Here is a 26,028-nt window from a genome sequence, read left to right on the forward strand (position 1 = left end):
AGATTGGCTTGTCTGAAAAAGGGCCTTCTTCCTACGTTTGAGAGGAAAGATAGTCGCTCATGGATTGATCTGACTTTCGTCAGTGCGGCCATACCGGGAAGATAAACTTTTAGGAGGACTCGGATGCGATATCTCTAACTGATCACTGCATTATTTTGTTCGCCGTGGATGCTGCGGTCTCGGCGGGCAGCGGCGGCATCCTTAGATGGCTACATTAGCTTCCGGGAATTATGAGATGAAGCCGTATGTCCTTGTAGAGGCGGTTCTAGTAAACCGCAGGAGTTTTCATCAGGAGACCAATCTCCAGGCTAAGTGGGTCTACTAGTACTCGGCTAAATTTACCCAACTGAAGAAGGCTTGCTGGTCAGCACAACGGCGGTTCCAGAGATTAAACCGTGGGACGGACCTGGTTCGGAGGGAACTGGCGAGAGTTTGTTTCATCGAGTCCAGGAGGAGGTAAAGTTGGCCATCGTGAAATCCAAGAGGAACTGCTGGAGATCGACGGGGTCGTCTAGGGTCGTGGGTACCAGATCGTCGCAAAGAAATTCGGGCGAAGGCTGCCGATTCTAACTGATGGTAAGCTGAAAAGTTGTGTAACTGCGTACGCTCTTCCCAGAAAATGGTAACACTAGAAGGAAGGAGGAGATTGTCGCTGACGATATCCCTCGGTTTTCCTTGAAGAAACTCGGAGGATGAAAACCGGGAAAAGCCCTGGGCCTGATGGTTTCCAGTTGAGGTGGTAAGGATAGTAGTAGTCGCGAACCCTTTCAAGATCTTAGATGCGTTCAACTATACCCTGGTCAAGGAACACATTTCGGAGGATTGGAAGGTGTCGCGGTTGGTGCTGATCAGGAAGAAAGGACGACCTGTCGATGAGCCTTCTGCCTATAGACAGTTTCATTTGATGTTCGAGAAGATGCTGGTGGTGCGGCCTGCTGACAATATGGTTAGAAACGGTGGCCTAAGTCCACACCAGCACGGTTTACAGATAGGCATCTCGACGATTTTCGGTAAACAGGGAGATGAATACGGTCGACAGTGCAATTGCTGGTTCGAGTCGTAGAAGGAACATCTCGGCATTCATCTTCTTTGACGTCAGGAACGCCTTCAACAGTCTGTTATGGTCGTCGATCTTCGATTCACTAGCAATTAAGGGGGATCGATGTCTATCTGAGGAGGATATCTCTGTCAGAGGGTTATCGTCGCATCTAGCGTTAATGGTAGGACCATGTTTACGGTCGATCGGGGTGTGCCGTAGGGATGAGAGCCGGACACTACTATCTGTGCGGATGGATAGTATCTGTTAGAAATTTCCCCGCCTCCGACGTAAAAAAAAATGCTAACGACTCTGCACGCAGAGATTCTTTTATTACGGAGCCGAAACGTAATCCTCAGACAGATAGGAGTGATGATTTAAAAAAGCAGAAAAATAATTTATACGAGGATGCAGGATGTTAATAGAGAAGAATGGACGTGATCATGAGAAAGTCGAGTCTCATCATGGGCTGTAGCGCCATAAAAGAAGAAGCTAATGTAAACTCATTTACTAATGTAGGATAATCCACGTTCCACCTATTTAGTGTCACATCTCACAGGAGGGCGCTCATTACCTTAAGCATTTCTCTTAAGATACGGTATAATTTCTTCAAGCAGTACTTTCTCCAAAACCTTCCACCTCTTCTTTTCCATATCCTTAATCTTTTTTCCCAAGTTTTTGGTTCTACGGATGAGATCTAAGTATATTAGATCCACGTTCAGGATGGTAAGACTTGTAAACCTTTGTACGTCTTTAATATGATGATGTGACGACTGATTCGGGGACTTTCTTATTTATTAGATTCTCGCAATTAACTTCTCAGCTGAAGTATCTAGCGGGCAAAGTCAAACTGGATCTTCTTAACATTCTTAAAAAGCAAATACGAAGAAAATGTAGAACACCATCGTTTTTTTATTTTTATAAATAAGGATCATAAAAATTACTTTCTGAATTTATTTTATCTTTTACCGTTAAGTTTTACAAGGGAATAACCGGTAAATAAATAATTTCAAAATTTTCACGAAATAGAAAATAAAAAAATTCAAGAATCTAAATAATAGTTAAAATTTTAAAACAGCTTTATTGTTGATTTAACCACTATAATTTCCTGATGATTTTTTTACGGAAAATTTTATTATTTGAAGGTAAATCTATTACATGCATAAAACAATAATTTAAGTTTCTTCTTTCCATTAAAAATTTTATACACGTACTAAAATTCTATAATCAAATACAGTAGTTTTCAAACTATAAATAACAGTCTTCTTAAAATGAAATAACCAGTTCCTCTTAAATTAGATTTACTCTTATTTTATCCCAATTTTATTTCTATTTTTCTTTTTTATTTATTACTAAATCTACTACAACTATTAATCCTAATATAACTGCATCTTACATTTTCTATTATACAGAAATTAAATTACTTTTAGCTTACGATAAATCCATTCCACTGCCACCTCAATCTCTTTTTCTTTTTAATATTATTATTATTATAGTAATTTTAGTAAATTATTCTTTTGATTCTAATAACTAATTATTTCTTACAGTATATAATAAGTAACAAAATTACTAGTTTTAGATATTTAATTGAATTTAAAATGAATTTTTTAAAATTAGTTTTAATAAAATATAACGGTGTTAATATAATATTATGACCAAAATAAAATTAATTATTATTATATTTTGGAGGAAAAAAATTATGAAAACAATTTATTTGTTATTGTCATTACTAAATAATTATTAATAAATTACATATACAAAATAAACTTAATTCAATAAATAAATTAAATATTTTATTTACTGAATAAAATTTAAATGAAAATCTATCTTCGTCTATACATAAAGAATTTTTTTTAGGTTTAATTAATTTTAAAATATAAATGGAAAGAAATTTTATAATAAATTAATCCAGCGATCAATTTTCCTTCACCCAAATATAAAATCTGTCAATCACTTTTTCATAATTTAATCAAACCTTTGTATATTTTTTGTATTACAGATGTACTAACCATTTTTTTAAATAGTTTTTTAAAAAATCAAAACTTCTGTAACAAATAACATTGTACAAAAATAATGTTGAAACGCTAAAATAAAAATGAAAATAATTTAAAAAATCTAGTATTAAACTTAAGAAAATTTAACGAAAACTAAAAACCATATACTATAACCATATAACCATATACTTTTAAAATTAGAATATTATATACAGACAGTATCAAATATATTCAGACTTCAATTCCACCACCAGTTCACCGAAATAATTTATTTTAAGCGGATAGTACCTAATAAAATAAATACATGAATATAAACCGTCATAATATTTTGGTAGAAAAAAAATAAATTTGGCCAAAACAAAAAATAATAATAATACGTCAGGTACATATTTATGAGATATGGGTAAGCGTAATATTACGTAAGGGAAGTTTATAACTTTTTTTAAATTTTCTTTGTGTTGAAAAAATAAACACAGTTGTTATAATAAGACAGAATATCAACAATTGCTTTTTTTTACAAATCCAGTCAAGCAAAATGAAAATATTGAAAGAGCTGAAAAAATGATTAGACCCGTAAATTATTTTTATACATAATGTTACAAAAATCATTACAGGTATCAATGTACTTTTCATATATAGTACCAAATTATAACACGCGTGAAATATCATATTTATACACATACATTATTTAATATATCATTATTTCTAAAAACATAAAATAAAAAATGAGAAAGGTTTCAATCACCTTCATCATAATTATAGTAATAATATACCTATTAATTGCTATATAGGCTTTCTACCATTATAAATTTTATCGCAGTTTATAATAATATAATAATTTCACTTCTAAGTTAAAAAAAGTAAATATAAAAACTTAAAAAAGAATTTACAACCGAATTTAAAAATAACTCATCAATTTATAAAAAAACAAAAAAACAGATTTTTTAACGTAAAAAATCCTTAGGCTTGAAAATAACGCTTCCTGTAAGAAATAAAAACATTTTGAAAGAAAAAACGGTAAAAAAAAACCTGCTTTTTGATAATAATAAAAAAAAAAATGCATAGAAACAACAATAATTTTATTACTAACGAGCGTAAGTTAAGGCTCTTTGGAATTTACGGATTTGTACTCATTTTTTTGAAATTTCCCGCGAAAATATTTTGAATATCAAAATGACATCACTTTAAACACTGTTATGTTGTAATAATTTAATATTACTATTGCAATGTTGACGAAAACATAATGTCGAAAAAATCTTCAAATCCTCCACGTAAACGATATAATTTTTCGTTAAAAAAATATCTTGTGTGTATTGGTCGAAAATTTCTTTTTATTTTAGGTAGATTAAAAACAACAATGTAAATACTGCATAAAAAAAACCCCAAAAAAACAGATTTTTATAAAGTAGGAATAAATGTAAATAAATAAATAAAAGTGTTAATAATTAGGATTTAAGTCCATCTGTAAAATAAAAATTATTTTTTTATTAAAAAAAAAAAAATAAATAAAATAGTACATACCATTACATGATGTGATATAAGAGTGTGTGTGTGTGTGTGTGTGTGTTTAATATAAACGGCCAACCAATAAAAGTAACATGTTTATCTGATTTTTTTTTTTAAAGCAATATCTATGAAATGGATGATACTTAAGTTGATTAAATGTACTTTGGACGTATCGAAATGAAGTTAAAAAGAAAGAAGGGAAAAAGGGGAGAGAATAAAAAAAACGAGAAAGAGATTAGAAAGAGTGAAATAGAAGTTCAGAACTCGTTTTAGACTTTAAGAACTTTTGATTACTTCACCTAGAAATTGCTTGCGTAGCGCAGCTAAAAACTGTCTGGTCAATATTTTGTTTAAAAATATACAGAGCACATGCGTACCTAAGGTAATATCCAATTTAACAAGCAGAGGAATGACTCCTCTTCACCCTACACCATGACTACAATATTAAATATTTATTGAAAAAATAAAATTATTTATGAAAGAGAAAAACACCATTTATTTTTAGTTAAAAAAAACTTCAATGAAATTTCATCATTTATTATAACATAAAATTGAGTTTACAAGTTTAGAAATTGCATCATGTGCCATTTTTTTAAATTAAAACAAATATTTAATTATTATTATTAAATAATATATAGAATTTTAACAAATGAAACAATAGCTTAAAATTACAGCTAATAAAAAACTAATAAAAATAAATTCAGTTATTTATTTTATTTTAAAGTAAGGAAATCATTTACCCGATTTCCATGGCGGTTTGGTAACGTCTCTGCCTTTCGTCCCTGGTCTTTTCGAATCCCTGTCAGGTATGACATTTTTCACACACTACAAATGTCTATTTCCATAATCCTAAGTACAAGCTAAATGCTTTTGTGGGGAATTAATGAATTATTTCATATTATTTTAAAGAAAACATTTAAATAGAATGTAATTAATTAAAATACCTTAGTAGATTTTAACAAAACAAATAGACTAATAATATTTGAATATGAAAAATGTTAGTATTTAATGTGACAAGCGTAATTGTATTCAATATTGTGTCAGTATATATTAATTAGGTTTAATTTAAAAATAATAAATAAAAATATATATAAAATGTTATATATATAATTTTTAGTGATTTCATATATCTTTTTAATAACTTCATAAAAATAAAGTAAACAGTATATAAATAAAAGATTAAATTAATAAAACTTTGTAAAGTTATACATCAATGAATTGTTTGTAGAACTTCAAAATAATTTAAGTTAAAATGTCAATTCATTGTAACTAAATTTCTCACCATTATTTTTTATGCTGATATAAAAATTAATAAAAAATATATATATATTTTACGTAGTTTTTATGTATAGAATCTTTTTGTACGAAAATTTAATACAGACTTTTTAGCTAAAAAAAAACATTTTTCAGGGTTTTTTTTAGAGAACGTTCTTCATGATGCATTCTACCACAGAATTAATAGATAATAATATTATTTTCCCTGTCTTTCCAAGTATTCTGACGACATAAAATTTTTATAAAATATTTATTGTTATATAACGATACATCACATTCTAGTTAATTATGTACATTTTCGATACTAAGTCCAGAAGTTTAAACTAGCCACAGACTTGGTAAATACTTTAAATGAATATTTGGCAGAAATTTCTGAAATCTGTTATCCTTTTAGTAAAATTCAGTAGAATTTTAAAGTATTTTTTTAATTTTCTGTTCATTTTTGGTATCACTGAATTATTTGCAGTTACTTTCTATACGATACTGGTTATCTACTTAAATAATATGTTTTAATTTTTGTAATTTATATTGTTTTTTCCAACTTTTTTTAAGAAAACTACTGTTTTACTTTTGGTCTCACGGTGATTGAATTTTCTTTACGTGTTTTTATAAATGAGGAGTACGAAAATACCATTCATTTAAAATGTAATTTCCTTACTTATATATATATATATATATATATATATAATATATATATAATATAATATAATATATAATATAATATATATATATAATATAGGCCTAGGTATAATTTTTTGTGGCTGGAAAATCTCCAAAACTATTTTATCAAGAACATTGAAATTTAGATATGTTGTAGTAGTGTATCTGACGTTGTGCATGTGAAACTTTTATGAAGATTGGTGAGTCTTTCTTGAGTTACAATTAATTTAAAGCTCACAACAGACTTCGTATTATTATATTTTTAATACGCCCTTATGCAATGAGTCACGGTGGTGAGCGAGTTTAAACTTGATGTTTGTATGTAGGTTCTACTCGTTAATCGAATATATGTAGTTCGTTGTAATCTGAAAATCAGTGGGTTTCTGACTGCGAAATAGTGAGGGTGTCGGAAACGAAAAGTAGGTCTGTGTTCTTGAACCCACTGGGTTGGTCTAGTGGTGAACGCGTCTTCCCAAATCAGCTGATTTGGAAGTCGAGAGTTCCACCGTTCAAGTCCTAGTAAAGCCAGCTATTTTTACACGGACTTGAATACTAGATCGTGGAGACCGGTGTTCTTTGGTGGTTGGGTTTTCAATTAACTACACATCTCAGGTATGGTCGAACTGAGAATGTACAAGACTACACTTCATTCACACTCATACATATCATCCTCATTCATCCTCTGAAGTATTATCTAAAGGGTAGTTACCGGAGGCTAAACAGGAAAAAGAAAGGTGTGTGTTCTTGACCAGAACTGCGCAAGAATTTTTTGCGTTGATAGATTTTTTCATGGTTATAATTAAAGGTTTTTTCGTTTTTTATAGGCTGTTGCTGAATCTTATTGATTGTATACTATTTATAAAATGTTTTCTATAATCTTTAAAGTCTAAATCCATTTTTCAGCTTTCTATAAAAAATACTAAATGATTTATTATAGTTATTTGTAATTAAGCATTTGTTACTAATGCTTTTTGAATAAATATAATATTTACTTGTTCCAAATAAAAGTTAAAAAAATAAAAATACATGATAAACAATTTAACTAAGAATTTTTATCAAATGCCTTTAAAAATACTAATTTAATTCATATAAAATTTAGATATAATCAAAGAAAAATACCTCAAAATAATGGAATCATCAAAAATTAAAAAAAACAATTTGGATTCTAAAAAGGGAGGAAGAAAACTTCGTTCATTTGTAAATCAATTCTTTTAGATCGAATTGTTTGTTGTTTTTTTAATAGCAGTATAGATTTTAGGAAGAAGTTAACCTGCATTAATATCAAAATAATGTCTTTTTAAATATAAAGTGATAGCCGATAATTTGAACCACTTTTAAATTCTAAAGTTAAAAAATAATCTATGTGTATATAAACACACAAAAAAATGTCTGTTTTACGTAACAATAAAACAGTAAATAGGCTACGTATAATTTTACCAAAATCGTTCAAATACTTTTAAGAAATTTATCTTTGAAATTTAAAAATTAATTAAATCGCATCTATTATTTCAAAAATAATAATAATTTTGTTTTTTAATAGGTAGAGTTTTCTGAATAACTATAGTTGTAAGAAAAAATTCATAAAAATTTTAATTTCTAAACAAATTATTTTACGTTTAATAATATATTTTATAACTAATTATTGCGATAACGATAATAATAGTAATAAAGTAATAATAATAAAAATATGTAATAGCAATAAAATCTAATTTCATATCAAAATATCATAATTTTCTGTTTTCTTTACATCCTCTTTCATCTCATTTATATTCTATAAAATCATTCTTCTCCTCATTTATCCCTTTTATTCTCGTTTTGAAATTACTAAATGAAATAGAAGATAGTCTTTAATAAATTCCCCAACTTAATCCCATTAATAAGTTCTATTATTCATTAATTTATTCTCGCAGACATTCATTCATATCTATTATATCCCCTTTTATTACGTCCCATTGTGCGTGAACATAAGAGAAGGAACTAGTTGGAGCGGAATGGGGGGAAGAATGATAGTGGGAGGGGATAAAATAAGATAACCATATAATAATAGAAGAAGGAAAAAAATAATAAATTATAATAATAATAGTACTAATAAAACTGATGATGTTGTAATGGTCGGTTCTAAATAAACTAATTGTGCATGGTTTGATTTTCTTTAAAAATCTATACTCATTATATCATTTCATCAAAGTTTGTTAAATAATTAAAAGAATAATTAATTTAAAAAGTTTAACAGGGAAATTGTTAAATTTTCTGTATATTTTTGGAAAGAACTTTAAATTTTATCATTTTCTAATTAAAAAAAGAAAATTATTTTTAATCTTATGATCTTATTTATTTACCTCTATTAAAGAAAAAACTAAAAGAATATTTTCTTAAACCAATAAAAATTAAGTAAATTAATTCTATTTTAATGTAACAACATAAAAATGAGGTAAAAACGTTAAACAATATTTTTGAATTTTTTAAAGAAAATTGAAATAAATTATAGAGAAAGACAATACTTATTTACAATCTCTGCAAGAACCGAGTAACAGTGATAAAGAGCAAAAGATAAAGATATGCACAGGTTCTGATTCAAGATTGGCAAGACGTAAGTAAGTAGACCTGCCACGCCTTCCAAAGTGATGAGGTTAGCCACCATTGCTTAATAATAGAAAAATATGAACTAAAAGACAAATTTAGGAGTGGAGTACGGTACTAAATATAAATGTTGAGAAATCCCTTGATAATATTCTTGTTTTGTTAGGAAAAAATCTACTAGAAGAGAGTCTTAATAATATGTAGTCATTTTTTTAAGAGAAATTAAAAAAATAATGATAAAAATGGATCAGAAAGGTTATAAAATGTCACAAGAAAAAAGAAAAATCAAATTTTAAAAATAGGGAATCATTGTTTATCAGACGTTGTCATTTTGTTACCTAGTACTAAAATTACAAACGAAATGGCCCAAGATCAAAAGTAGATTGGCATAAGAAGAATTTTCATTCAGAAAAATATATGTTAGAATCATGCAGTGATAAAAAGTTTTTTTTTTAATTCTTGAAAATCAATGTGCAGAATATAGAATTTTATAGCAACGAAACATAGACATAAAGAAAAACAGAATGGAAAAATGGAGACTTCTGAAATGTAGTGTTACAAGAGGATGTTGAAAATCAGGCAGGTTGATGAAGTACGAAACAAAAATTTTAACACGAATTGTAAGAGAATTGTGGCAGAATCATTGGTATGATGTATATAAATATAAAGATATTTAAATGAAGTTTCTTTCTTTTAATTAAAAGAGGGATATCTAACAGATAGAAACTGTTAAAAAGTAGATTAAAATATTAAGAGTTCATTTATAATTTATAATAATACAACTATTAAAAATTGCATACAAAAATTTGTAAAACCCACCGAGTTGGTCTGCTAGTAAACTCGTCGTCGTAAATAAACTGATTTCAAAGTAGAAATTCGCAGGTTCAAATCCTAATAAAGGTTGCTTTATTCGGATTTGAATATTAGATCCACCGGTATCGGTGGATACCAGTGTTCTTTGGTGGTTAAATTTCAATTAACCAGAAGTCTCAGCAATGGTCGGCCTAAGTTTGTTCAAGACTACACATTTACCGGTACAGTACACGCAGTGCGGTTACATTACATGCAGTGATAAATTGCTAATGACTTTAATTGTTGATACGACTATAAATAAGAGTATTAAAAAAAAGAAAAATGATAAAAAAATAAAGCTAGTTAATAAAAATAATCAATAAATAATACATACTTTACCTAAAAATATATATAACACTATAAATCAATCTCAAATTTAATTATAAATAACCGTTGAAAAAAATGTTTAAGATACAATAATAAAATACACTACAAAAATCAATTGAAACGTGTAATATTAAAAATACCAGGATATTAAATAAAATACACGTAAAAACTAAAGGCTATTATGTAACATTATTTCTCTTAATTATATAGTAAAATTTGAAAAAAAAAAATATATAAACTTGTATACAGGAATAATACATTTTATTTAAAGTACTTAAATTTAATGGCCGATTTTTTTTTAAACATATTTAATAATGCATTGTAATTATAAAATAATTGATAAAATTTAACTCCTAAACATGCAAATATCTATTTAATAATACATAAATTACGTTATCATTGTTTTTTATGACTTAAGAACAAAAAAGTTAATAAATTAAAAAATAGACACAAAAAATTACAAAAATAATAAAATATGTCATTTTTACGTAAATGTATTTTAATTCTGGTATAAATTTTGTTTTATAAAATGAAATGTATAAACAAAGTTGTAAAAGTATTTCAAAGAATAAACGAGCTGATTGTCTACTAAGTTTATTTCAAAATGTATTTTATTTACTAACTTAAATTAAGTTTTAAAATAATAATTTATTTTCTATATCAGAGTAAATTAATTATAAGGTTAATAAAATATAGTCAAATTAAAGACGATATTTAAGTTTCAGGTACCTGTTACATTTTATATTATTATGTTCCAATGTTTTACATTATTTTATTAAGAACTAATTTTAATAGTAAAAGATGCGTCATATAAATTTGTTATGGGGAAACACGATTTTTCCTTGTCCCCTTTTTTACATCCTACTTTCATATTCTATAATATCGGTATAAAAAGTCTATAAAATATGTCATTAATATTTGTTAAAATATGAATTTTTGTTTTCTTTAACATCATCAAATTCGTTTTTTTTTCATTTTTCGACAAAAGTGGGCCGTTACATATTATCACTGAAATAATAATGAAATGATTTAAAATTTATTGAAGATAAGGATGAGAAATTCATTTTGTAACATTTAACTACTTAAAAAAAAGCTAACACAGGTTTCCACCATTGTTTACCTAGACAATAGTTCATCATGAAACATATGTTTTACAATATATAAAATATCATATAGATTATGAATCAGACTATATTAATATCGATAATATTTGACGGTTAAATAAATAACGTATTTTTATTTGATGAAAAAAAATCATTAATCATGAAATTGCAGTAGAATAGTCATTAAATATGGTACGGAAACAATAGTGTGCAATTAGGTGGATAAAAGCGAAAGAGTGAGGAAGGGAGAAATAATAACCAATGCGAAGAAATGCAATAATGAATTTTATTACAGTAGAGTATTAATTGTTTGTTATAAGAATTAACTTGGCTCAAGAAGGTTATTTTCCTTTAAAACAGAGTTCCTAAAAGAGATAGGTACCTAATACCAATATTGTTGTACTAATCCTGATAGACATTGTTGAATAATTCATTAACATAATAACAAAATAACATCAAATTTTATTTGCAGAATGTAATATACATTTTTAGTATTTAACATACTAACAATAAATAAATACAACTTTGGGTGAAATTTACATTATTTTTTTACTAAATAAATTTGTTTATAAACCAGAATTAGATATCACGTTATTCAAAATTAAGATTAATTTGCTTAGGTTGAAATAGTCTAGTTGTAAATTCATCGTCGCAGATCATTTATTTAACAGCTGATTTTTGAAGTCGAAGGGGTTCTGAGGTTCAAATTCTAGTAAAAGTTAGTTACTACTTTTATACGGATTTGAATTCTAGATAGTGGATAGACGGTGTACTTTGGTGGTTGGGGATTGCTTATTGTTCACTAGTTGATAAAATTACAACATACACACGAAATATTAATATATATATTCGTAAAACTGAAAAAGAGAATAAATATATATATATTTTAAATATATATATTTAAAATAAATAATAACATCTGTCAAAATCTTAATTATTGCTATAGAATGTTATTTTAATAGTTTAATTTATAAGTAATCTTAATTAATAAAGCTATGAGAAACACAATTATAGTGAAGAAAACAACAAACAGGATTATTCCCAATTAGTTATGGAAGTCAATATTAAAAAAACATTACTATACACTATTTAATAAAAATTTTTCATTTCAATTAATCAGGACTTCTCATTATTTTTTTCCTTTCTACCATAAATTATACTTAATTTTAATAACTTATCAATTTTTATTATCAAAAAAAATATACAAAGTTTTATTAAAATATTATTATTATTACCTGACTTTTCTAAAAAAATACAAATAGAATAAATAAAATAATGCACACATAACAGCCTTTGTTCAAGCTTATCAGTCCTCTAATTGAAATCTACATCTTTCCATGAAACGATTTACCTTGTCTTTTTTAAACCATCATAGTACTACTAGGTTGCCTCTTTTTCTTTTAACAGACGATTTTTCATTCCATAATAGCTTTCAGTAACTTTGAAATTGTTCATCCTCACTTTTCGATCAAATTACTTCATACCCTTAGGTTTTTACGAGATTTCCTTCTTCCAAAATTTTTCTACTTTCCTCATCTTTTATACTGCAAATTTTATAATAAATTTTTTCTAAAAGTCTATTTAAACTACAAATAACCTATCGTAGTCTCTCTTATTCAGTTTCGACGTTTCCAGTTCAAAAAACCACAATTTTCAAGATGGTCTTATACCACTTTTCCTACCAAAAGTAATCCTTCTCTATATTTCAACAGTTAGAAATCTTTTGAAAGCTAAAATTATTCCCAAATACAAATATTTCCTAATTTTTGCTAATTTTCCAGTTAAAAAAAAGCATTTTCCACAATAATAAATCCATTAAAAGCTTTGTTTAGATATTCAGTCATATAAAAATGTATTTTTAAACTCTACTTCATTATAATTTTTCAACAATTTTTTTTTAAACATAAAATTAGCGAATTATTCATTCTGTAATAAGGATATTATCTGGCTATTTGCCAATAAAAGATGATGTAAATATAATTCATCTGATATTTTTAAAAACTGCTCTTTTATTCTTGGCAGACAATATACGTGAACAATATATATATATATATATTCATTAAAAAAATAACAAATTTTAAAAGTTAAATAATTTATTTATTTATAAAAATGTAAAATATAATTTCTTAAGTTTTATATCATATAGCCCTACCATTAATGGAAAGCGGGTTTGAATTTATTTATGATGTATTACATTATTTAATTGAATAATTAGAAAATATTAAAAAAATTTATTTTAAGAAGTTACATAAATTTATAAAAAATAATAATTTATATAAATAAAAACTTATTTTATAAGAAAGAAAAACTAGAAAAATTAAAATTAATAAGGATTTTTCTCACGTATAATTTTTCATAATTTATTTATTAACAAAAAATATATATTTTTTGTTAATAAATAATAAGTTATATTTGTTAATAATAATTTTAATAAGCATAACAATGATTATATGAAATTTATTTATTAATTATACTATTTAACAATGTTTTAAATTTATATATTTTGAAGAGTATTTGTTATTTTCTTGTTACATGGCTGACTGCGTCAGCATAGAAAGTGTTCTGAATAAAAAAAAAAACATTGTAGGAACACAACGCTATGGTCGACCAGTTTTATGGTGTAATAAAGCTATTGTTAAAAATAAAACTTCAACAATAAACATTTAAAAATGAATATTCATAATTTTGTTATAATTTGGTTATTAATATATTACGAAATTAACAACAATAAAAAAAGGAAACAAAAAAATATATATATCTAATATCAAAATCTTAAACTTAATTTATAAATATTTGGATACTTATAATTACATCCTATTTATAAAAGTATAGTACGAAATTTATTGCTTAAAATGAAAACTCTCTTATCTAATAACTTCAAAACAAAAACGATTTTACTCACTGAGCATAGGTTAACTGAAATTTCTAAGTTTTCCATTAATGACTGAAATTGGCTTAAAATTATACACGACTTATAAAAACAGTAACACAAAATAGATAAAACTTATTTACGGCAAAAAAACAAGAAAAACTTAAATTAACTAAAGTTTATGCCAAATCATTTTCTATAAAATAAGTATACTTTCATAAAATATTCCCATGCACATTCTGTAAGTTCATGTGATGAATTAATATATACGAGTATATAAAATAAAGGCAAAGTATTTCTTGACTTTCCTGTCTATTAATAATAATTATAAGAGTTAGGGCTCGATAAAAGAACATATAGTGTTTAGAGGTGGGAAATAAAATTTAAGAAACATTTCCTAGAAATATTCAAACATAAAGCTTAAAAAATTTAAGTAAACTTTTCTCTAAATCTAACAACCCCTTCAACAAAGGGGTACTATCTTACTACAAATAATTTGTTTATTAAATGCGATCTACTGCACTTTCCTTCTACGTTTCGTGTTTGAGTAAAAAAAAGAAAAGATGACTATGTATACATTACTAGTTTACCTCTTATGATTGGTGTATAATCTTATACAGATATGTAATTGATTACCCAGACAACGACCAGTTTAATTTTAAGCCTACTTCGATAACGTTACAATATTCCCACGATAACGTTGGTTGGTGTACACTTATTTTTAATTAAAATTATAGATTTTTTTGAATAACTGAAAATTTTCAGTAAACTTCATCAAAAGATAATTAATAGAAAACCGATTAATTATATAGTTTTTATTAAAAAAAAATTAAATCATAATGAATGCAAATCCTTTTTAATTATTTTAAATGTATTATATATATATATATAAATTCTATAAGATTTTTATTATATCTTATTTGAATTTTGTTTACTAAGAATTTTACATACGTGTTTAATAAACAGGATTTAATAATTTATACAAAAATAAACTATTCACGACTTTGCATATTTGATAAAAATTATTCACAACGAACCGTGAATAAACATTTTTAATAAATTATTAGTTGAAAACATGTAGAATAACAAATAATAAAAAAATAAGCCGTAATTAAGGATCTAGATATGTATATATATAAATATATATTCATAAGTTTGTGTATGTGTAAAAAAATATTACAAATCTTATAAAATACAAATCTTACATCACTTGAGTACCTTAGAAAATTATTAACGTAACATAATGCTATATCGGCAATAGTAACGCCACCTAACATAGATAATGACATCATACAATCAACACAGTTCTCATTTCAATACAAAAATGCGAAGAAATCACCAAAACATTCGAAGAGAGAATAAAAAAACAGGTCAATGATTTCAAAATCATCAATTTTTGCACAATGAAACGAGAATTTACTAAAACACCTTCTTGGCTTTAATGTGCACAAGAAATACTGATAGTTAATACTGAATACTGGCATTTCTATGGATTACACAATCATACACATATACCAGTTGACAATTACGCATATCATCTAAATGTTTACACAGATGCGTCAAAATTCAAAAAAGGCATGTCTACGTTATACCAGAAATAAATTTTTTATTTAAACTCCCAGATGATGTCTATCTTCAACAGCGAAGGTTTTGCCATTCTGCAAGCATTAAAACACATCGACGAAGATGATGTGAAAAAATTAATATCTTCTCAGATTCCCATAGTGCAAAGAAAATAAATTAACGGACAACGCCATAATCCAAAACAGAAATGAAACGTACAACTTAATCAAAGCCAAAAAACCTTCTACAAACATCAAATTCAGCTGGATACCATCTCACTTAGGCGATAAACAAAATTAAGTAGACAAGTTGACTAAACAAGCTGGTGAATCTCACGAACTTTGTGTAATTAAAAATTTTGTCGACGCTTAAAGAAGCTCAAAAAGTAACTAAAATGAAAGTAATCAGCTGGAACGAAAAATACCAACAGATTAAACCTCAAAAACTCCATCAAATACGAAAAAGTATTTAAGGAGAAAATCCTGCTAATTTCCCAGAAAAAACAAGTCATCTTAACTCGATTGTGAATAGCTAACTTCAGCTACGTATATCTCATATTGAAAAAGGAGAGCAATCTATGTGAATATTGCCAGGATTATTTATCAGTAAAACACATTATTACTGACTGTCTACACTACCAAACGGAAATAATGATACGCAAAATACCTTAAGATCTAGAAAACAAGTGAAAGACAAAGAAAATTTTGGATCTTGGACCAATTTTCTTTATCAATACATTTTTTTAGGGTCAGATATATACATAAAAAAATAAATAAATATAAGTTATTGAGATGTTCAAGTTGTAATTAAAGTTTTATTTCGGTCGGTTAATTAAATTGCTGGAATTAAAACAAAAACTTACAAAAAATAGATTATTTTCAGCAAAATTTTAAAATGGAAATAATACAAAAAATTAAGTTTTAAATTAAAATGTTTTTAATTTTAAATAAAAATAACAAATAATATTATTATTATTTGGTTTTTACAATGTTTAAAAATCAAACAATATTTTGTGCCAGGAAGTTAAACATTTTATTAAATAAAATAAATAAAAAATTGTAAATATTAACTATAGGTTATTATTTTTTATAATAATAAAACTAATTAATAATAATAATAATAATATATCTCAAATACTTGTTACAAATTTCAAATTTTTCGTTAACAGATTTTCGAGATAAAAATTGTTTAGAAATAATATTGAACGTTTATTTAAGAACGTGACGAGGGCTAAGACCTTAGTAGTCGATGCCCCTAAAATTTCAAGAAAAAAAAATAATATTGAATATCCCCCACCACTAAAACCGAACTGACCTAAAACTTTGTAATTTTAAATAATTTAAGTATAATTTCATCATACAATCAATTTTCCATGTTCATAATAAAAAAAAAATTAAAAACTTGGAAAATTACTCTTCCCCTTTTTTAATTTTGTCCAAAGTTCCATTAGTTCCCCATATATAGGATTTTTTTTTGAGCGACTTTCGAAGAATTTTCAATGAGCCATTCCTCAGATATTAATCAAAATACAATTTAACACGCATAGGAAATTTACAAAACTTTTTTCTTTTTTTTTATTACGGGGTCTTGAAATTTCGACATTTCCTAAAACCTAGATTTCCAAATTTTTTGTCGGCTGCTATATTTTTCCTTTATCTGCTTCAACAGCAGTAGAGAACGGCTAGTACAGTAAAACGTTTTCTATAAACAATTCAAATGTAAAATACAATTGATTTATTCTACATCAATTTTTTTCTATTATTTTATTATATTTATTAATTAATAAAATTAGTAACTAATAATTTCTAACAAAACAGATCAACTTCGGTGATCTACAATAATAATTATACTAAGCATAACATTGACCGTTGGAAATATACTTTACGTTACATTCTTCAATTTTCAGGATGCTACTTCCTTACGATGTTCCAGATATAGCAGAATATCAAGTTATTAGGAAATGCAGATAAACTTTTTAAGAAAAATAATTTTATTTTTATTATAAGTTGTAATTTTATTCTAAATAAATGTATTTATAAATAATATTAAAATAAACTTAATCTTAAACTGAGGAATGAAAATCTTCATAAATGCAAATAGTTGAATGTAAGGTATTAAATATAAACAAGAATATTTACTTATAATTTTAAAAATCACTTACATTTTTTAATTTTTTATTTAAAATTATTTACTTGATAATGGAGTTTTTTTTTAATAATAAAATTTATTAGTTGTTATGAAAAATGGTACCTCAGTTATTTGAAAACTTAATAAAAACTTTTACTAAAAGGTTATTTTCAGATGGTAGATATTCCTACGGGAGTAAAAAAAGTTTTACGTCGTTGCAATATTCCGTTGACTCTATCCTATATACTCTGCTACACTTCTCTTGTAGATTCAGCGAAAACAAGAATCAAGTTTGTTAAACTCCAAACTTACACTTTTTCAAAACTTGTAAAAGCTTTTAGTAAAACTCTAATTCACAGTTTAATTTTCTTTAGGAATTTTTTTTATTGGAAACCATTTTTTAATTAAATTTTTTTTTGGTTCACTCGTTTAATTAACTTTCTTTCATTTTATTATTTATAAATTCTACTTATATATCTAGAATTAGTTTCAAACTTTAATATTTTATCATAATATTAAAATTTTATTTTGTTGTCTTTTTCTTTACTAAAATAATTTATCTTAGATTAACTCAAATATTAAAATGTATAAAGTAATAATAATAAACATGTCTATGAAATTAAATTTTTTTCATTATTTTACGTTTCACCATAATGACATTGTAAAAATAAAATTTTAAACTTCATTCGATTTTTTAATATTTAAAATATAATACCGCATACGTAAAATTTTGGTAAATATATTTCATCCAGTTAAAAAAAATTAAATAAAACAGTATCAAACTCTGTCATACCAGACAACAGAACTATTTACGTATAATATATCAGCAGAATATTTTGGCTTACGAGAAAGGAACAGTCAGTCATATTATACACCTAACACCAGTTTTAAATAATTACCGATACATTTATATTCCCGTTAATTTATCTAAAAATTAAATAAAAATATACATAATAAATAATAATAATAATAAATAATACATAAAATAATAATAACTACAAACAAATTATTTTTCTTTATTCTGTGAAAATTAATATTCAAATAATTAGAAACTAATATCTTATAATTAACTATAAGCCAATAACAAACAGCTTTTCGATTATCCAATTATTACTTGAAAAAAAATGTTAATATTAATCTATTAACTAGATGAAATGTGAAAAACCTGTTCCTATTGTATGATTACACCTGGAAATTACAAAAATAATGGAGATACAAAACCTGGAATTACTTTAAAACTGTTTTCTTTTTTATAATATCAATTTTTATAATTTAAGTTGAGGACGAATCATTTTCGATCGAATTAAAGAAAAATTAAATATAATGTCTTATATAAACAAAATTTCTTACGAATTTTTCCAAAATAATTTAAAACAAAATTAAACAAGAAATCATTAATATATCTGTAATAATAAAATGCATTTTTTAACACCATCTGGTTTATTTACACCATCTTACTTATAGCTATGATATATAAAAAAGCAACTGAGTACAAAAGTTACCAGTTAAATTTGCTTTGTGTAAGAATAATTATGTTCAATAAGAAACTACTTCTTCTGGCGATACACAGAGTGAATGTGTTACTGCAAGGCTGAATACTACCTATATATCGCTGAGATTTGTCATGTGTAAAAGTATATTTGGCTCAATGAAGATATTTACGGGAAACTACTTCACTCTTTCCTTTCCTTGGTAAGCCTGGCATGTTATTTTTTTGGAATAAACTTGTCATTTTTTGAATTAATTTGTATGTTATTTCTATTCAAAGTATTTTCCGGCACTTTAAGCTATGTTAGAAATCACATAAGTACCTGCGCACGCACATACACATATGTATGTATATATATATATACATATACTAAACTCGCGGTCCAATCCTGCTACAGTGGAGCAAAAAATTGAAAACTATAAAATTAATGTTTCTGTTAGGAAAATAATATTGATAATGATAAAAATTAAAATCATTATTTATATTTATTGAACTTGTTGATAACCTATTACTATATTATTACAGCTTATCGTACGAAAATAGCTAGCCGCATTACATTTTCGTAATAGCATTGCTTTGTTGACTGAATTTTAATTCCAGTAGTTTCTTACCATGTTACTTATAAAAACCAGGAAGAACCAATGTTCGCTCATATCTCGACTCAAGAGTTGAGGAAACATTTTGGGTGAGAGCTTATTTGGTGTGACTTGATTATCCGACTATTTTAAGCCATTGCCCGTCCCAATAGATTAATTAGGCCTTAAATTATTACAATTTTCGTGTTTTCAGCATTCTTTTTACCATCTTATAATACAGGGAGGATGTATACTGAGAGGTAAATAGAATAATATCATAAAAGTAATCTTTAAAATGAATTAAAAGCTATATAATTTTTTCCCATTAATATCACTCAATATAACATTAAAACATTAGAAAATTAGAAATAAAAAAATTAAAGACTAAAAATATTCAAATACATTACAATTATTAAAAAAAATTTCTTCCAAATTTCAAAAGGACTAAAGGCTAAAAATATTTTTAAAAAGATTGATTTTACAACAAAAATAATAAAGAAAGGTTAAAGAAAAAAATCACTGATGTACAAAGAAACTAAACAAAGAAAAATCTATTTTAATTAATTAATAAAAGAGAAAAAAATACCAGAATAATTAACTACAAAAAAATTAATATAATCCGTTATAATAAACTTATAAATATTTAATAAAAAAAAAAAAAAAATCATTGCATAGATAGAATAACTTTGTTATTCGAATAAATAAATTATAAAAAAAAGAACGATAGCATATTAATAATAAATAATAATTAATAATTAAAATTAATTAAGTCTTATTTATAAAAGTATTTTAATTACGTAAAGTAATAATACAAAAAATAACCTGAAGGAAATATGACTTCATTACAAGTAAAACTACATTATTTTAAAATTAAAATAAATAAATTACATTTAATAAATAAATAAATAAATTAAAGAAAAAAATATACAGTATATTAAAAACAATTCCTTTTCTTTTTTAGTCACGACTCTAATAATTCTAAAATAACAGACATCATAATTTATACTCTGTAGTAAAAACCTTGAACTTTAAAATACTAAAAATAATAGAGGGGAAATTATATTAACATACACTTAAAACTATTCACGCAATTTAAAAATTAAAAAGTCAATATAATTATTAATCTGATATCTGATATATAATAAAATATGTAAAATATATATTTTTATTTATTCTGTATAATACATCACTGTTGTATTTGTTAAACGAATAAATAAACTGACGTAAAATCAAATATACATATATTAAAATTTATTATTAAATTATTAGCTAAACCAGTATAGAAAACCAATTATGAGACGATTAGTTAAAGTTAAAATTTAAAAAAAAAAAAAATAGTAATAAAAATTATAAAACCATTATGCAAAAAATTGTAAAGTTTATAATACGCAAAAATTAATGTACTCTTTCTTGCGGGAAACAATGCATTATTTACATTATTTACTCGGTAAGGGGAAAACAAGCCATATTTTACCATTTTTATTACTTCTTTTTCTTCTATGGGATCTATCTTGTTTTCTAGGATAAAGAAAAAAGAAAATATAGAAATATATATATATATATGTAATAAATGGAACGATTTTTTAGTAATAATCTTTTTTAAAATAAAGAAACTAATCAAATTTCACGGTATATAGTTAAAAAAATTAAATACGTACAAAAACTTCTTGTTTAAAGTGAAATATAAAAAAAAGATACATGAAAAATTACTTAATGAGAATAATAATAATTATTAATATTCTGATTTGAATCAAACCAAATTAATTTCCTTTTAGAAATAAAATAATTTTTCTTTTAGAACAGATACTCACATTTGCAAGTATAATTAGAACATTATTATTATTCATGATTTACGTAACCATTTATAGCAATCGAGTAGATACATAATTTAAAAAAAATATATACATTTATAATTAGTCTCTATGTCTAAAATATATTTTGACTCTTTATATGCAAATGGACAAAATGGTGCATTCCGTTCAAAGGTGGTGAAAATCGGTTTTTCAATTTTGTAGGCCAAGGTAAACTTCCTAGGCAAAAAGGTTCTGAACAAAGGTTGTAGGCATTAGCAGTACCTATAATTTAAGTCCTTAAATGTTGAATTTCGTTAATTAGTTACTGCAAAAAAGCCGGAAAACCGTTAAAAATGGTCGTTTTTTCAAAGTCCATATTTATTGCAAAAATAATATTTTTATTGTTTTAAAATTAGATCTTGGAATTCCGAATTCAACGAGTGGTTAAACAAGACAAGAAAATTGGTTTACTCGTTGCTGAGATATTGTAATTTGTTTATAAAAAGACCCTTCAACTGTAATTATTTTGGCTTTTAGAAACTTTTTTATGTCCATTTCAAGTGTAATGTATTCTTCAAGACTTGTACTTTCAAATGGTGAAAAGTTTTAGACCAAAGATTAATGTAAAACTTCTTTAAACTTTTCCGAAAAAAATGAGCGAAAAACAGAGCGTGCTCGCACAGTAGTCGTGGAACGGAAAGCGGTTCGCGGCAGTCGTGCGCGAATAAAGCTGAATCGCAACTTCAAATCATCTATCTCTGCGAATTTTGGTAGAATCGAGATCATTCTTTTTTAAACTGGGGTAGCTCGAAAAAATAATAACTATAGCGCTATCAGTTTTTACATATTATTTAAGGTATAGTCGGCTTTTAATAATTACCTTCTTCCTTCCTTTTTCCTGCTTAGCCTTCGGTAATTACCGTTCAGGTATTACTTCAGAGGATGATATGTATGAGTGTAAATGAAGTATAGTCTTGTACAGTCTCAGTTCGACCATTTCTGAGATGTGTGGTTAACTGAAATCCGACTATTAAAGAACACCAGTATCCACAATCTAATATTCAAATGCGTATAAAAGTAACTGTCTTTACTAGGACTTGAACGCTGGAACTTTCGACTTCCAAATCAGCTGATTTGGGAAGACGCGTTCACCTCTAGACCAACCCATTGGGTTTTGAAGTACTTACCACACTCTTCTAAATTAAAAAATAAAAAATAAAAATAGTAAAAAAGTTATTTTTGCAATAAATATTGGCTTTGCAAAATATTGCCATTTTAACGATTTTTCGGCTACAAAAATCAGAGCACTATTTGGCATCCATTTTTTATGGATAGTATAGACCAATATTTACAAAAATAAATATGTAACTTATCGTTGTGTTTATATTTATTAATGTTCAATCTTTGTTACAAAGAATTAAATTAATTAAAAAAATAATATTAATAACAATATTCATCTCTACCTGAAAACTGAACTACTTTCAGTAACATAATACATCAACTCATGAGAAAGGTACCCGTGAGACGAAGTATTATGATTCTGTTAACGTTTTTAATAAACTGTCAAACCATTCGAAACATTTTCTCACTAGTCTATTTAAAATGCAATTAAAAGGCTTTTTTTTACGGAAAAAATTACTTGTCGATAAATTTTTAAATAATACCAATTAAAAAAAAGCCTGTTTTTCTACTCCCTGTTAAACGTATACGTGCTCAAAATAATTTATAAAAACCTTCTGAATTATTTTGTAGTCATTTTTTAAACTTAGTACCTTTTTTATAAAGAATGTCCCACGAAGAAACGGAGAAACGTTCAGGACATGTTAAAAATAATGAAAAAAGTTCATATAAACAAAGGTCTGGAAACGCTTTGTTATCGAGTTACAGCTAACGAAAGATTTCGCCCGAATTTCAGTTCTTCTAATAAAAAGAAGCCCTTCTGTAATTTTTGGAACCCAAATTAAAGAGTAAGGTTGGTGGTTTCTTATGTAATTTGAGGTGAGAAATAAGATAAAACAGATTTCAGAACTGTAACTCCAGAAGTTTTTATGATATCCGACGTAAAACACAAAATTCGGTATCGAAAAACAAGTTTTTTTTAGGTTTGTAGTACAATAGCTTTGTTAAATGAAAAATAAATGCGAAAAATTTAGTAACAAAACTTATGTAAATGTAATTATAGGCAATAAAAAAGTAAATAAAATCTACTGAGTTGGAAACACTATGCAACTCTTTGCCGACTTTTTTTATTATTATTAATTTTTGTCAACCGATTTATTTTAAAAAAATAGGTTAAGTGGGGGTTTTAAATTTAAGAAAAATCTTAGACTTCTACATTTTGGATAAAAAATTACTATACACAAAATTTCATTTAATTAGGTATAAGTAGCCGATCGGTCGCTTCGCTCTCCCGACCGTTTATCCAGTACAGTACTAGTCTGCCCAGGCGACTTCTGGGCCTCCCGAGGACACGGGTCTTACTCCAGGACCACAGAAATCGTTTCGATCGCTATTCCCGTTTAGCCAGTGGGCTCAGCCCTCTGGTTCTTAGCAGTATTCGTTACCCTCATAGTTATGAAAATATTAAATGAAATTACTAAAGACAGAACAGTAGTAATTATGGTAACTAAAGTACTTTTACCGAAGAAAAATTCATAACCTATTTTTGTTGCCATGGTGACAGAAATTTAATAATGAAGTAAAAGAATTAATCTTTTTTTTAATGAATATCTTTAACTCATAACGTTACCCCCAAGAGGCCTAGGGCCTCGGTCTATGGCTTAAAACGTTCCCTGGGATAATATGACTATCCTGAAAATTCGAAAGCAATCGGTCAGTTGGTTCTCGCGTGATGCCAGAACGAACAAACAAAAAAGCAAGCAAACAACTTTCGGCTTTATAATTAATTTGGATTACAATTAATCATATGTTTAGAAAACCATTTTATTATAAATTTATTATTACTACTATTAGCTTTCAATGAAAGTGTAAATTAACATTTAAAATAGATATTAGCTGAATATACATTATTATAGTATGTTGTATTACATTAATGTTTTTGAGAGGAGCAGGTTAGTAATATATTTGTTTTGTTTGTGTGTGTATTGGTTTAATGGTTTGCATGGGGAAACATTACTAGTAAACAATCCAGTTTAATGGATTTTATAGCTTTGAACAAATTACTTTACAGGGATTACCTAACAACAATAATAATAACATTAATAGTAATAGAAACAAGTGCTCTTTTATAAAATCAAATTTTCTATTATAATTTTAATTATAAACTTTAAAATAACTGTCAGAAAATGCATTATGATAGTCATATGACAACAACACTAACAAGTACGTATCCAATCTAAATATAATATTCTGTAAAGCAAACCTGTTTTAGTCGATAAATAATTATTTTAGTACTGAATTTTAGCTTTATATTTAAATAAAATATCAGCTACACTCATTTAAATTTCATTTTATTATTTCTGCTAAACAAATAACCTGACAAAATAATATCATTTTAAAAAATGCAAGTAAGTTACTTTATCATTGAGCTGAATATAATTAAAATAAATTATTATTACTTAATAAGAATTTTTTTTAAATTGAAATTTTAAAATGGAAAATCAATATAATATCTGTTCCAATAATTATAACATATTATAATGTATTTACAAAAAATACCATAAGTTTAAAGGCCGTAAACGATCTGGTTAAATAACAAGTAACTTCCAAAAAATGACTTAGTCAACTACAAGATGCATCCCATACCAGGCTTAACAGGGAAAGTGATTTCCGTTGCCTTCTTCATTGAATCAAATATACGGGTTCCTATAAAAAAACTAAACTCACCTAAATGATTCAGCTTTATTAAACTACACCTTAATTATATTTACCGTACAGACTAGCTATATAATTAACAACATTATTCTCATAAAATGTTATTCTGATTTTATCTCAAGTGGTTTATATACGTTGCAGTTGTTATGGAGATAGTGTAAAGCAATAATGTACCCTTTTCTGTAATCAAAGAATTGTGTTTTCTTTATTGCTTTAATAACTAATTAAAGTTTGTATTTATAATATATAACGATTTACGTACGATATAACCGAATCATTGTGGGTGATATGGAAGTAGATAAATGTTTAACTGAAAAATGGTAGGGCCGTTCCCAAGAATAATAATGTTTTACGTCAGATTTACTAAGGAAAATGAAAAGTGAAGTGGTTTCCCGTTGCATTTTTAACAGAAGCAAATATATTGTTGGTTAAAAATTTTGATGAC

At 26.0% G+C, this 26,028-nt stretch overlaps 1 protein-coding gene across 4 annotated transcripts in view; it reads right to left on the reverse strand.

Annotated features, from left to right (window-relative positions):
- LOC142323945 (uncharacterized) overlaps positions 1 to 26,028 on the reverse strand; it is a 284,249-nt gene that overhangs the window by 94,267 nt on the left and 163,954 nt on the right. The window contains exon 1 of one of the 4 annotated variants that reach the window (XR_012756183.1): positions 14,236 to 14,310. The exons of the other annotated variants lie outside the window; for them this stretch is intronic. The gene's annotated coding sequence lies outside the window, so the exon portion shown is untranslated. Of the gene's footprint in view, positions 1 to 14,235; positions 14,311 to 26,028 lie in introns of those variants that run through there. 4 annotated transcript variants of the gene reach the window in all.

This window comes from Lycorma delicatula, chromosome 4, assembly GCF_047948215.1.
Source record: "Lycorma delicatula isolate Av1 chromosome 4, ASM4794821v1, whole genome shotgun sequence".
Lineage (NCBI taxonomy): Eukaryota > Metazoa > Arthropoda > Insecta > Hemiptera > Fulgoridae > Lycorma > Lycorma delicatula.